The 13,485-nt window shown below is 30.6% G+C and overlaps 1 protein-coding gene across 1 annotated transcript in view; it reads left to right on the plus strand.

Annotated features, from left to right (window-relative positions):
• Positions 1-287: 287 nt before the first annotated feature.
• The window catches only part of Prestin (solute carrier family 26 member prestin), an 82,845-nt gene continuing 69,647 nt past the window's right edge, over positions 288-13,485 (plus strand). Inside the window, exon 1 of the mRNA XM_088256400.1 lies at positions 288-681. The gene's annotated coding sequence lies outside the window, so the exon portion shown is untranslated. The remainder of the gene's footprint in view (positions 682-13,485) is intronic.

Consider the following 13,485-nt stretch of genomic DNA (forward strand, 5'->3'; position numbering starts at 1 on the left):
AGCATGCTGACCATTACACTACGGAGGCGGACTATTTTATATAATTTGTATAAAATATTTTCTTTTAATAAATGATGTTTATTTATATAGGATTTTATTTAAATACGAGATCCGTCCCTATTTACTTAAAAGGTAGACAAAAATACGTAAAATAATTATTATTCTACCTCTGAATATTTTCAATAACATAATAGATATTTATTTTATTGTCTCGTTATTATCGCGAGCGTTTAAACAAGTCGGCATTACTGCTACATTCTGTTGCTCAAAATTTATCAAAGAAAGGTATACAGTCAGTTTAAAACATCGCTTCCAAACGGGCGGTCGCGCGAGTGGTACAAACGCAAATTAATTTGTAACATTAGTAAACAACAACAATGAAAAAAACAAAATAAACCAGTACACGAATCAATTAAATGAGAAACAAGTGAAGTGAATTTAATTTCTCAGTAAAAAAAGACAAATTTTCAAGATGAATTTGAATAATATCACAACATTTATTTTATCTGACTGAAAAATAGTGCATTTGATTATTTTTAAGTTCGTATAGTGCAAAATAAATCGAATAGAATAATTTAAGTTTTTTTCTGTGATATACGAGCAAAGCTTGTATTTTTTACACAACAAAGTCAGTTTTTTCCGTTTTCGCTGCTGGGAATCTTATTTTCGTAAAAAATTCAGGTAAGTTTCATAATCATGCTGAAATATTCATTGCATCCTATTTGTTTATGTCAGTGCTTCCTATATATAAAGCCACGTGTAAGATGAATTTGACATTTCGCGTTATCAATTGTGTGGCGTAGTCGTCAACATAAAATTGTTGTAGCAACAGTATTTGTTTGTTTACATTGTGACTGATTTAAATGAACTGAAAATATATTTGTCGGTCTTAAAATCAAATTTTGACTAATATTGTATGACGTTAGATCGGTGGTCGGCAAACTTATTAGCCAAATATACATTACATTTCAACGAATCTGTTTGCAATAGAAACGAAAATAGTTCACCTTAATTATAATTTTAGACCTTTGTTAAATTAGGGGTACACTCAATAAAACCTGATTTCACACATAATAAGGATTTTATTCATGGATAAAAAAATCTTTTGAAAGTAAGGTATCCATTCTAAATAACACTACTTGCGAATAATGTCCTTGCATCTCCTTTGAAAGTTTTATCAAGTCAGGTTTGTATGTCGTCATTTTAAGCATGTTTCCAGGTTCTCGTCAATAAGACGATCTCTCAGTTTATTTTTAATAAGGTTCATGCTTGAAAAAGATTGTCCGCATGAATACGTAGAGTCGAATAGCCTTCCCGTGGTTATAAGAGCCGTGTGCGGCTCCGGAGCCACTCTTTGCCGACCAATGCGTTAGATGAATCTCCAAAATAGACAACCGAGGATTATTGAACGATTCAAGACAGTTTCATTATTACCAAGATGCTGTTTTATACATATCTCATAATGTAGAATATTTGTAATATTTAGTTTTACTAAAAGTGACATACTTTGTAAATAGCACTTTGTAGATAATTATTCTGATAATAAGATACAATAAAAATGCTATTTATGTACTTTTACAAAAAATAATCAACTTGACAATACTACGAAAACGCTATTTATGTAATTATGTAGAAAATAATCCAATCCGAAAATACTATGAAGACGCAATTTATGTACTTATACAGAAAAAATATACTCAGAAGATTCTTTGAAGATGCTATTTACGTACTTATACAGAAATATAATACTTATAAATATAATAGTTATACTGATAACTTATGATATAGTTATACTGTTTTTATTTTTATAGTTATGCTAATAAAATCATACTATAAATATGCTATTTATATAGTTATATTAATAACAACATACTTTGAAGATGCTACTTAAATAGTTATACGTTATACTAATTACTAGAAGGATAGTAAGATTATTTTTATTTTATATTTTATTTGTGCGGTAATTGTACAGCTTTATATTTAAAAAAGTATATAATAAACAATAGTTACATTAACAATAATAAATAATATGAAAATAACTCCTGTAATTGGAGATAATCCAGATTTTGTGAACAAGTATTTGGACACACTCAAAATGTTGTAAATAAATTATCTGGTCAAATTATAAGCTTAAATAATAAAAATGAAAATGGTATTTTCTGGCGTTTCTCATGTGTGTGATTATAATCCAGGATTCGGACCTCACATACTAATATAAGAGTTTCTGCTTAGTAAAAAGCTTCTTTACATCTCACCAATAGATGTTTCTGGTGAAGTTCTGGTGATTCAAGAACAAGGTTTCTAAATTGGTTCATATATATAGAACTTCCAAGAATTTGAGTAGTGTGGTTGTCAATAATGGGTAGAATTGGTGAATGTTACACGTGTGTAAAGTGATCACTTAAACTAGCCTATGACGGTCGTCAGCCCCGTAAACAACCAGACTTCCATATTCTTTTTCATCCTTGATGAGATGTTAAAAAATAATATAACAATAATAAAGATTACATTACACTAACAAAAAAAAGTTACATCAATAAAAATAAAGCCAATTAAACAATTCCACTTTTATGTTTTAATAACTATTAAAAACATTAAGAGATTTCCGATATAAAAATATAAATAAAAATAAAAATTGGAGGTACAAATAAAAACGGGTTTTAATATTGAAAACAGGATACAATAAACACGAATTTCAAAATATATTGTGCTTATAATATACCAATTACGTGGCGTTTTTGTGTGCATGCAAATCTTGATTCGCGATGTATGGTCGGCCATTACACGGGCAATTTCCTCCAACCAGCTTCACAAAAATTGGCAACCACAAAAAAAACTTTTGTTTAAAAATTAGACACTTTGAAAATGAATCCAGCAGTAAAACTACGAATGCTGTGCGAAATGGTAAAAACACATTAGTCTGAACATAAATTATTTAGAACTATTATCGATACAATTGACAGAAATCCTGAATGGAAAATAACGATTGATTTTCAAAAACTGTCAAAAAAATTCAACCCAAAATAATTATATTCTCTTGTGTTGTAAATTGCCGGCGCTCTAGACCAGTATTCCGCAAAGTGTGTGCCGCGGCACACTGGTGTGCCGTGGTGATTAGTTGGTGTGCCGCGGAAAAGTCTAGTTTTGTAAAGATAACACACCTGGAAATAGCTGAAATCTATGCGAGCAAGATGGTTTGAAGAGCTTGCGAATTAGGATTTTCGAATCTGACTACTTATTAAAAAGAGAGAATGCCTGAGGACGATCAACGAAGAGGCGGGAGCAGCCTTATCAACAATTGCTCCAAATGTTTCCAAAATCACCTGTGCTCAGCACAGTAGGCTCACAATTCGCATTTAACATCATATGTTATATATCACTCACTCCTTTCAACAACGTCATATATTAAAAAAACTTGATTTTTCAGGAGAACGTTTTTAAAGTTTAAAAATATAATAAAATGTATTAAAAATAAATATCAAGCCACTTATTGAACTTTTTACTGTGCAACGGATCTTTTTAGGTGAAACTTAAATGTTTTTTCTCAATTTGAAAAATATTTAGTGTATTTATAAAAAATAATTGAACAATACCTTTTCTTCAAAATGCAAAAACAACATTTTCTGTCTTGTAACGGGTAAATTTTAAGTTAAAAATATGCCTCTTTTGCTGGGATTTAGTACATTTTCTGGGCATTACGAAAACATGCACAGCTGAAAATTGTAGATCTTTGAAATATGAAGTTGTTGAAAGGAGTGAGCGATATGTTATATATGCTTTCGGATTATAGTAATTTAAACGATAAATCAATTTTTTAAAAAACATTTTCTTCTTCTTTGGTGTACCTCCAAAATTTCTTGATTTGGCAGGTGTAGGTACCTACCTTTTACAGAAAAAGTTTGCGGAACACTGCTCTATACTCACGTGCCAAAAATTCAAAGCGGACACAGCCGCCTTCGTTACACATGTCGAGATTTTTTTTAGAAGGATGACATTATGATAAACGAGATTTCTGTTGATATTTTATGTCCATGCTTATCCGTGCGATATTTCATGAATTGTCTCTGGTGTAATTATTTTCTATTGGTCGATTCAGATTACGTCACTTTGCGCATGACTAGACCTTTATTTATTAGAACTTATGTTAAGGCTGATATGTCAAACGTTCAAATTCAGAACGCAAACGGCGGCGCTAGGGATCGGACGTGTTTCCGTTCTCAATATATATTTTTTAGAATATATATTGGACTTTTTTAAGTATATATTGTATATATATACTGAAAAAATATTTTCATTTTTGTTATAACTCCTTACCTTTTAATAATACTTATTTATAAAAACTTATTTTCTCAATACAAAAACGGTATTTTAAGCAAAAAATTAAATAACATTAAATGTTACCTTTTAAAGAAAATTAAGTTGCGATTTATCGTATATCATAACTGTCAAAAATTAAGATTATGACGTGCAAAATCGTAAAAAAAATACATATAAACAATTACGCTGGCCAACAATGATTTTGTAACTGAAATTTTAATGACTGATTTGGACTAAGTTAATCGTTATTATTCAAAGTGTATATGGTGACAAGCTTGTATCACGTCAAGTTTTGATGTTACAGTCATATTATTGTTTGTATGGACCCCATACGTTGAAACCGTAATAGTGGTTGGTATCTAGACATGTTTTAGTCTAAGGTCTAAGTGATTCAAAAAAGTATCAATAATTATGAAGTAACAGTGGAAATATATTAATTTATTTATATTGAATACGATAGTATTATATGTTTATAAATATACATAAATAATAAGATAAACTTTTGTCAATACCAGAATTAAAAATATCCATAACTAAAAAATCTGACGTGCTACCTTTTTTTGCTTTCGTTTTTGAATTCAGCTATGCAACGTGCATAAAGATCAGGTATTTTCATGCAAGTTACAAAATAAAAGTTGTAAATTGTTGGCCAGTGTTATCATTGTTTTGATTATAATATGATTATCAATATCTTCTTCTTCACGTGTCCTACCGGGTCCCTCAACATTGACGATCACTCGGGAGGAACCTTGTCTGCCCTGGGCAGCACAAAACAGCTGCTCCACACCTCTCATCCCGGTCCACTCTGGAATGTTCCGAAGCCAGGAAAGCAGCCTTCTTCCAACCCCTCTGTGATTAATATACCCTATTTTATTCCCAACCAACATTCGGTGAAAAAATGTCATGTTATTCTCTCAATACATCGAACATAACAACTTTCTACTCTTCACTAACTCTTTAACTACTTTCTTTCATCTCTAATAACTTTCAAGTAACGTCTGAGACATTACTATCTATTATTAGAATTCTAACTGTCCATCAAACCTCCTCCCTTAGTTTTTCCCTCTACCGTAGAACGGGGCTGCTTGAACTTTGATGTTTTACTTGAGCCTAGTACAAAAAAGATATAAATTTGTATTTGCTCTACAATAATGAACGTATCGTGACAATATGTCAGGGAAACAATGAATCACGTCGATACGTTCATTATTGTAGACCAAATACAGATCTAATTTTTTTTTTGTACTGGGCTCAAGTACCACATCAAAGTTCAAGTAGCCCCGTTCTACGGTACCTCCTTCCCTAAATTCCCTTTTTTGTTTGCCTTCCTTATTATCATCAATTTGTATATTATGCTTTTTTAATGTCCAAGTACTATCTACCCTCTGATAGCAAACATAAGGTATCAAACGTTTTGACCAATATCACTAGTCTGAAGTCAATATGAAGTTTAAATAAATAAACATAGGCAGATTTAAGCAAGACATATAAGATAGCGGCTGACAACTAACGTTAAATGTTAAAACGAGCATGCGTTTGAAAGAATTTCGTTAGAAATCAGTTGTTCAGCCCGCATTACGAATTGGCTCATAACAAACAATTAGATGTAAAAATCTACCGCACAAATCAAATCAATATCATAATCAACGCGTCAATAAAATGCAAATTCTGGTTTTATTATAATATCTGTCGACGTACTCATAAAGTACTCAAGGTTGTGATATAATGCCTACACATAAAATTGTAAAAAAAAATATTATACGAATAAATTTAAACCGCTATTTAGTTATTCATTAACATAACAATTCACTGCCGAATTTTAATGCTATTTCATGGCCGGTAGTTTTATAAAAATATCGATGACTTGTTCGATAAAAAAAAAAATATATTGTACGTTAGTAGGTATCGGGGAAAAGTATTAAAAAGTACCTAATTGTTATTCAGGTTAATAGAGCTATTATTCCGGTATATTTTTTTAAAATAACAACACTGACGCAAAAATTACAATGGGTTTTCAGCCAATGAAATGAGAAGAAAGGACATTTACGGGGCTGACGACCGTCATAGGCTGGTTTAAGTGATCACTTTACACGCGTGTAACATTCACCAATTCTACCCATTATTGACAACCACACTAATCAAATTCTTGGAAGTTCTATATATAGGGTCCGCCATCTAAAGTTTTTTTTTTTAACTAGTGCTTATTTCGTGAATGGTAACACTTAGCTCATGTCTGATTTGACAGATAATTAGTTTTATCCTTCCGCTGAGCGAATATGGTTGTGTATACGCTTGAACAACGCTAGGAAATATTGCGACATTCGACTTACAGAAGATGCCGATTTTGCCAAAAAAATCATCTTTTCGGATGAAGCTCATTTTGATCTTGGCGGGTATGTAAACAAGCAAAATTGTCGTATTTGGGGCACAGAAAACCCGCACGCATACATTGAAAAGCCGGTACACCCAAAATGAGTCACTGTTTGGTGCGGATTTTGGTCCAGAGGCATAATTGGGCCATTTTTCTTTGAAAATGAGCAAGGAGTGGCCGTTAGTCAATGGCGATCGTTATCGGGCCATGTTGAACGGATTTTTGTTCACAAAAATTGAAGAGGAGGATATTGGCAACATTTGGTTTCAACAGGACGGCGCTACGTGTGCCACACAGCCGAAGCTACACTCGATGTTTTGCGCCCCATTTTCAAAAAAAAAAAGTTATTTGGCGGACCCTTAGATGAACTATATGAACTATAGACCCTATATGAACCAATTTAGAAACCTTGTTCTTGAATCACTAGAACTTCACTAGACACATCTATTGGTGAGATGTATTGGTCGTTAGCCCCGTAAATGCCCAGACTTCCATATTCTTCTTCATCTTTGATGAGATGTTAAAAAATAATATGAGAAGAAAGGACGCTAGTTATAATTAAAAACAAACAAAAACGGCGTAAATCTTAAACCTTCAAATATCGTTGAACATACATTTTTTTTCATATAGCTCTCGACGTCGGCTGATGAAACACTCTGTATCACTTATCAGGGGCGTGCATCCCATATAGGCATAAAAACAGTGCCTACCTTACTAATTAATTTTTCAAATCCATTTAATCAAGGATAATTCCCATTCTTATGGAGAGAGGGGCTAAAACGAAAGAAAAGGTAGCACGAATTAAAAAAAAATAATGTAATGTTTCTTGGAAGCATAATTTCTCGACGGCCTTTTTTGTATACATACTGTCATTGTCGATAAGATTTGTGATTTTAAAAAATGTAGAAAATTATTTTATTTTTATGCCATCACAAATAAATTAATGAAATATTCATTCGTATGGCAACAAGTTTTTTTTTTATAAAAATCATAATAATATATATATATATGTATATATAAATAAATATATATATATATATATATATATATATATATATATATATATATATATATATATATATATATATATATATATATATATATATTTATATATATATATATATATATATATATATATATATATATATATATATATATATATATATATATATATATATATATATATATATATATATATATATATATATATATATATATATATATATATATATATATATATATATATATATATATATATATATATATAAATATATATATATATATATATATATATATATTTATATATATATATATATATATTTATATATATATATATACATTTATATATATATATATATATATATATATATATATATATATATATATATATATATATATATATATATATATATATATATATATATATATATATATATATATATATATATATATATTTATATATATATATATATATATATATATATATATATATATATATATATATATATATATATATATATATATATATATATATATATATATATATATATATATATATATATATATATATATATATATATATATATATATATATATATATATATATATATATATATATATATATATATATGGTAATGACATCTATGTATTTTTATTTTTTCTTTCCAAAATTTAATTATTAGTCCTCCAATCTGTTTCCTTATTTGGATTTTCCCGGCATAATATTCGGTTTGGACATCCCTGGTGTACATATATAATTTATTCATTGAAAAACATGAATCGGTTTGGAAGCCGATTTTTCCAGTTTTTGTTTTTATATTTAAAAAAAATTTAAATATTTTGTTTTTACAGTATTTATTAATATAAATTATAGGTGGTGAATAAGGATATTTTTCTACACTAGCTAAAATTTACATATGAGACAGTAAAAATATTTTTTCGATAAGTAAGTTATTTTTGTGTTTTCATTGCAAGCATTTAATGATATTCTGAAAGCTGAAAACAACGTGTCCCCTAAATTACGAGTATACAATGAAATTCCATGAAGTATTGCCAGTATTTTCATCAATTTACTTTAATGACCCTAAAGTCGTTAATCATCATTACTGATTACCTACGTCATATTATCATGTAACCTTGAAAAATCAAAATATACTCGTTTGTTTATATTTTATAGATATCCACTTTGTAAAATAACGGAAAAAATGGCAACTTAAAAACTGTTACCATGAGTGATGTTAAGGGTGGTTCATAAGAACTTTTCCGTATCTGCCTTAGTGATGAGAAAACTACAGAAAACATAAGAAGACGGACTGTCATTTGCTTCGCAACGCAGCTCCAAATCTTCCGTTCCACTTCTAGTGTTTTCATTAATACATTATTAGATTAAAACCAATATTTTTAGCTTTTCCACTTTATTTTTATTTGACCAGCGACCGGGTTTCGTCGTTACCGACACCGTCAGACTGGTGATGTCGGTAACGACGAAACCCGGTCGCTGGTCAAATAAAAATAAAGTGGAAAAGCTAAAAATATTAGTTTTAATCTAATAATATATTAAAATGCAATTCCATCACGAAGTGTCAGTGGATAATATAAATCTATATTCATTAATATTTCACGGCCTCTATTTATGTATTCCAAAATGAGAAATGGAAACTACTCATCGGGAATATTAAAAATACATATATGACATAAGTATGTATATGTTTTGAAATAAATATATATGCACCTACTTATCTATGCTATGGCGAATGCTACCACCTCTCCCGACAAATCCCTATGACTAATCACAAATTTGATGTCACTGAAGTCCTTATACAGATTTCTAAATCGCATCTCTTGTTGAAAAGGGTTGACTTTTTCTCCTGAAAAGAATGAAAAACTAAATAAAGAGTGAAATTAAATAATTTTTAGAGGGAAATTTGGCGTTTTATTTATTAGGACATTCTTGGAATCGAACCCCTTTTTGTATCAAAAATAAATATATGAATTTGAATGTGAAAATAAAACCCTTGTATAAGACCACTTTTGAGTTTATTAATATAAACGCGACTAATTTAACATATGAAAATACGAACCGGCTTTGTCAGACTCAGTTTGTATTTTCATCTGTATTGTATTTTCAGCGGTGTTCACGTTAATAAACTCAAAAAGTGGTCTTGAACAAGTGTGTAATTTAAAAAATTTAAATATAAGAATAATAATAATTTATCGTCATGTTATTTCCACATAGTGCAAATCGATTAACGATATTTTTAAACTATTTTTATACATTAATTATTTTATACTTTCTAATATTGCATTTATATTTCGGCGAAACAGATGACATCATAATATGGACATGTCGTTATATAACACCGATTGCAGATTTTGAGTGACATGTGTCAAATATTGAGATACCATATTTATGTATTCACGTGTGTTATGTCTTCAGCTCGAGGCTATGTAGAATTAAAAGTAAATAAACATACGACTCCACCCCATAACAAGCCACACCCTTAAACACCAATGTGAAAGTAAACGTAACTCTGTATTTCGAAAACGCTGTAAGTCACACTTTTCCGTAAAACTAGCTAAGTATATTTCTATACTTTTAGTAAATACATATACTTCTTTTTTAGTATTGTAAATAACTGGTCAAATTACATTAAAAAACATTATTTCAGGCGTTTTCCGGTAGGTGAAAATAATCCGGGATAGATCTATCATGCAAAGTTTTTCGCGATCAAAGATAAAAATGATTTTTCAATTTCAATTTAGACTTAGTAAATACCACTATTTCCTAAAATCTATTGTGACACGTGTCTCCGTGCATTCCGCATCATTTTCAAACATCGTATGTGAGGTTTGAAAATTACGCGGAATGCACGAAACACGTGTTACAATTGATTTTAAGAAATAGTGGTATTTACTAAGTAAAATTTAATAAAAAAATTAAAGATTTTACCACAAAGTGACTGCCGAGTGATTTAATGAAATATTTTTTTTACTAATGCTTTCAATGTCCCTATCACTGTCAGCGGGGCATGTAAGTTAATACTAACTAGTGTGTACAGTGCACTGCATTTGTGCCTGCACTAAGTAACATAAATAAATATCCAAATGATGGCACCTTTTGACTGTTCATATATCTCTTCTTTTTTTACTCTGTCCACACAAATGGTGCATATTGCTTAGGATTTGTTACATTTTAGTTTCACTTTACAGCCTTTTGTATGTAAGTACTTGTCTTTAATATTTTTTCATATGGATGCGTAAAAATGTATGTTTGTGGGATTAGATATCTGCTGCCAGTAAAAAATATCTTGTTTTTAATACGTCCGCGAAATCAAGTTTGTACCTACGTATGTAGTATATAAAAAATATTCCCACCATTTGCGTCTGTAAACAATAACACGTTTTCGGTAGGTCCGACTAGAATTCTCGGAAGATGGGTGCAACATGTAAAAAAAAACAAATACGTCAATGATTTATGAAATTAATGAAACATATAAATTACTTTGTTTTGGTTACACGTCCATTTATTCTAAATAACTCTGCGTCGGTCCTATATGGTGCCCTATGCACCATTTATGTGCAGACAGTCAAAGAACAAGTAGATATATAATAAACTTAAGATTCAAAAGGTAAACACCATTTGATTGTATTATTTACATACATTCACAATATCGTTTGCGACCGAGATACTTTGATTCTAACAGGGTGTTTGTTTTACATTGAATTTAATTCTAGTTTGTTTTGCTATGGCTCCGAAAGGAATCAGGTACTACGTATATGAAACGGTTATAATGTTCTTGAATGCGTCTATTCGCACGTGGTTGTCGTATATAATTACAATACAAATTACCTTCGATATACTAATTTAATAGTTATCGCGGAAACCTGAGCCTCGTAAAATACATTGAACCATCGTATTATTAGGTAAGTACCTTTTCGTGGTGTTGCCAGTCTCTATTGTAAAAGGTCGCAAGCTTAGAATATATGAAACCTTAATAATCATGATATGATGACAAAGATAGCGCGCTACAAAATACACTCTATCTCTTTTTAGCACCTGATTTGTCAAACTATCGCTTTCCGCAGATACAGCTTTGTCTCTTTTTATTGATCTACATTTGTACTGGAGGGACACGAATAGATATATTGGCTAAGAGCTCCAATGTACGATGTTTAGGTTATCTCTTTCCATCTCAGCTAGTTTATATTGATGAGACAGTGATAAGTATAAGATGGACGTTTTTTATAAATATTTGAGAGAAATTAATGGTAAGCTTGGAGCGCGTGATTGCCGCGACCAGTTTTTTTTGTGATTCAACAAGCTGCCAGCAGGTGGCAGCGACGTTGGGTCCTTTCCCGCGCTCTTTTGACAGTTAGACAGAAAAAATAACGTTTCGCGCGTATCTTGGCGCCTTATCAATGAATAAAAAACCTGTAAACCAGTTTTTGTTGACGCGCCATACGGGCCCGCGTTATAAAAACAAAGAATTACAGGTTTTACCCATGACTGTTCGGCCATTTCGCAAAGAGAGCGTGGTAAACTGGTCGCTCGATCACATGATCTCAAGTCACGAGATAGTCCTCAAAGTAATGGCTGTTATTGTTATGTCTTCGTAATAAATATAATATATTATTTTAATGGTCACGAGTTTGTAAGCAAGTTTTTTGTGCTTCTACCTGTACATGCGTATTCATGTAGCAATTAAAGGTTCCCTCATTAATAACTTGTACCTACCAGTGGTAGATAAGACGGACCGATAAAAAACTTAAGAACCGATAAATTTTGGATGGACAAATTGAACCAGTAAAACACTTTTTTCCTACCTGTTGATTCTAAATATAATGCAATATTATCATCTACGAATTCAACTATTCAAATGTTTGCAAGTCTGTATTTTATACCAATATTTATATTTAAAAAAAAATGTATCATCAAGGCACTTTGAGCATCTTGATGATACATGAAGACTAGGGATTAAATGCATCAGGTATGTAACCCCGAGTGCCCTATCCATTTCCGCCATTCTTTTTTCCCAGCGATTATTCCTCTTCCATTTCCATTCCCATGTAGCAGTAGTATCCTTCATCCAGAGCTCCTTTACTTACCTCATCCTTTAAATGATTCCACTTTGGGTCTTCGAGTCTAGAACGCAGGGCTGATTATTGATGATCAAGTTAATGTTGCATCAATCCGATGCAGTACCTTTTGCGCCATGTGGGTGCAGATAGGGTCCAGATTTTTATGAGCAAGGACTTCATGAGCAGTGTTATTAGAATCGTTTTTGCGGTGTAGATGCATTTTATTATTTTACATTTAATTAAAGTTTTTAATACTTTTTACACCAACACCTGCTTGTATAACTTGGTGATGCGGGTAAAGCTGGATCTTATCTTTGTAGTTGGTATGTCTGTTCACAGATGTCAGGCAAAATTGGAGTTTTGCATATTCACAAATATTTTATTTCAATACATTGGACCTGAACAAAGAGATTGGTACATAATAATCGTATAAAATATGCACATAATTCCTTCTTTTATGCCTTTGAAACAAGGCCGGCGCAGAAGGTATAAATACCCTTCCCATCCTTAAGCATCAATCTACCCAACGGGTAAAAATACCTTTCTCATCCATCACCTGTTTAATAATCAAAATATTTAGTTTTTATTTTATTTATTGTTTCGGCATTAACTTTGTAGTTTTTACATAAAAAAAACACACTTGTTTTGGGCAAACAATTTAATCATAAAAATAATGAATCATAGAATACAGTTCAATAAGTAAAATTTATCACATGCTA

This window comes from Brachycentrus maculatus, unplaced genomic scaffold, assembly GCF_059751285.1.
Source record: "Brachycentrus maculatus isolate JH-2025_06_01 unplaced genomic scaffold, ASM5975128v1 h1tg000061l, whole genome shotgun sequence".
NCBI classification, from domain to species: domain Eukaryota; kingdom Metazoa; phylum Arthropoda; class Insecta; order Trichoptera; family Brachycentridae; genus Brachycentrus; species Brachycentrus maculatus.